The 2,711-nt window shown below is 40.2% G+C and overlaps 1 pseudogene; it reads left to right on the forward strand.

Annotated features, from left to right (window-relative positions):
* Window positions 1-995: 995 nt before the first annotated feature.
* Window positions 996-1,931, forward strand: LOC112617507 (annotated as a pseudogene).
* The last annotated feature ends 780 nt before the right edge of the window (window positions 1,932-2,711 follow it).

The raw sequence follows: 2,711 nt of genomic DNA on the forward strand, positions 1-2,711 counted from the left end.
TACAAATGTTTTATTTTTCAACTATAATAGATAAAGGATTTTGTGGTAGTCATGTAAGTTGTTAAATAAAGAAAATAGCTTCCTTCCATATTGAAATTCATCTGTGTCTGACATTGTATCATTCTGATCAGAAAATTAGTTATACAAAACCTTATCATAACCAACCTTGTCTATAAGACAGAAAGGACACAAAATATGTTAAATTTATTTTTCTGACCCACTTCCTCACTGTTATGTATTATTTTTGCATTACAATTTCTGTTAGAATGATCAATTGTCACTCATAATTTACTACTGGGTATTTATAGTCTCAGTATTCAGATAAGTTTTTTCCTCCAAACAGAATTTCCTAACAGAATTGTATAGTCACCTGAACTGGGAGCTTTCTTTCATCTTTGAGTAGATTATAGTTAGTAATAATTTTCAACAAATGGGGAAAAGAGCTGATCATATAAAAAAAGGCCCACACCTGTAATCCCAACACTTCGGGAGGCTGAGGCGGGTGGATCATCTGAGGTCAGGGGGTCAAGATCAGCCTGGCCAACATGGTGAAACCTTGTCTCTACTAAAAATACAAAAATTAGCCGGGCATGGTGGTGCGTGCCTGTAATCCAAGCTACTCAGGAGGCTGAGACAGGAGAATCACTTGAACCCAGGAGGCGGAGGTTGCAGTGAGATGAGATCGTGCCGTTGCACTCCAGACTGGGCATCAGAGCAAGACTCTGTCTCAATAAATAAATAAATAAATAAATAAATAAATAAATAAAAATAAGGAGGATGGGCCAACGTTTATTGAGACAAAAAATAATGACCTAAAGAATGTTTTTGTTTTTAAGAATATCTTTTTAATAATTATTATTTTTTCCTTTTCAGAGAAATCCCTCCAGTTAAAAACCTCAGTTAAGATTTTACTTCAAATATTGTATGTGAGTAGTAACAACATTTCTCTAAATTGAATTCCCTATACCTAGTTTTCTCTTTACCTTGGATGACTAATGGAAAGAAACAATCAAACATCTGGGGGAGATTTTATTTTGCTTGGATTCTCAGATCAGCCCCAGTTGGAGGTCATCCTTTTTGTGGTAGTTTTGATATCGTATCTTCTAACCCTTGTGGGCAACACAGCCATTATTGTGATCTCCTGCCTGGACTCCAAACTCCACACGCCTATGTATTTTTTTCTCACAAATCTCTCCTTTCTTGACCTTTGCTTCACTACCAGCATTGTTCCCCAGCTATTGTGGAACCTGAAGGGACCGGCCAAGACCATCACACCCACTGGCTGTGCCATACAACTCTACGTGTCCCTCTCCTTGGGTTCCACTGAGTGTGTACTCCTTACTGTCATGGCATTTGACCGCTACGTAGCTGTCTGCAGACCTCTCAATTACACTACTGTCATGGCCCCATCACTTTGCAAGGCCTTAGCAGGAATAGCCTGGCTAAGTGGAGTAGGAAACACTCTCATCCAAGGCACCATCACCCTCCGGCTGCCTTGATGTGGGAATTGCCATCTCCACCACTTCCTGTGTGAGGTGCCTGCCATGATCAAGTTGGCGTGTGTGGACATTCATGCAAATGAAGTCCAGCTTTTTGTGGCCACATTGGTTCTCCTCCTTCTTCCTATGGCATTGATATTAGTCTCCTATGGATTCATTGTGCAAGCAGTGATAAATACTAAGTCAGTCAAGGCTTGGCGCAAGGCCCTAGGGACCTGTGGTTCCCATCTGTTAGTGGTGTCCCTCTTCTTTGGGCCCAGTTCAGCCATATACATTCAACCAAAGAGATCCTATGGCCGCAGCCAGGGCAAGTTCCTCACACTTTTTTATACCGTTGTGACTCCTACCCTCAATCCTCTCATATATACTCTGAGGAACAAGGATGTAAGAGGAGCCCTGAGGAGACTGCTGAGGAGGGAACAAACTTTCTAGTGGAAAAATCAGGAAACAGTAACTTTCTGTGCTGGAATTTTAGATAATAAATATGACATGAAATGACTTCCAAGTATGCACATATTACAAATGTCGCTTGTCTCTCTGGCTCTATTTACATACAATATGGCTAACATAGTCCTCGAAAAAAGAAGCAAGCATATAAATTCAAATTACCTAGCTCATGGAACCGTGTGTGTGTGTGTGTGTGTGTGTGTGTGTGTGTTTACAAACATTTTAATACTCTCTCTTATTATCTTTGAAGGCTGAAGCATATACCAACATTGGGACATTTCGTGATGATCTACCCACTATATTGTGCCTACATATAGGATTAGGGAATTAAAATAATATTTAAACAGAAAATTTTAAAGTATTGATTACTGTAAGGAGAGAATTGTAGTATTTTCTTTGTAAAAGACTCACAGTGTAATATTATTTAAAACATTAAGTATACATTTTCTTTCAAGAAATACAGTAAAACAAAACTTGAAAATATATGTGTATGTGATTTTCTTTGTAGTAAAGGAACATATCTGTGAATTCACTTAAAATACTATTAAGAAAAAATGTGGAGGGGCGGAGCAAGATGGCCGAATAGGAACAGCTCCAGTCTCCAACTCCCAGCGCCAGCGACACAGAAGACGGGTGATTTCTGCAGTTTCAACTGAGGTACTGGGTTCATCTCACTGGGGAGTGCCAGACGATCGGTGCTGGTCAGCTGCTGCAGCCCGACCAGCGAGAGCTGAAGCAGGGCGAGGCATCGCCTCACCTGGGAAG

This window comes from Theropithecus gelada, unplaced genomic scaffold (genome assembly GCF_003255815.1).
Source record: "Theropithecus gelada isolate Dixy unplaced genomic scaffold, Tgel_1.0 HiC_scaffold_2134, whole genome shotgun sequence".
Classification (NCBI taxonomy): Eukaryota; Metazoa; Chordata; class Mammalia; order Primates; family Cercopithecidae; genus Theropithecus; species Theropithecus gelada.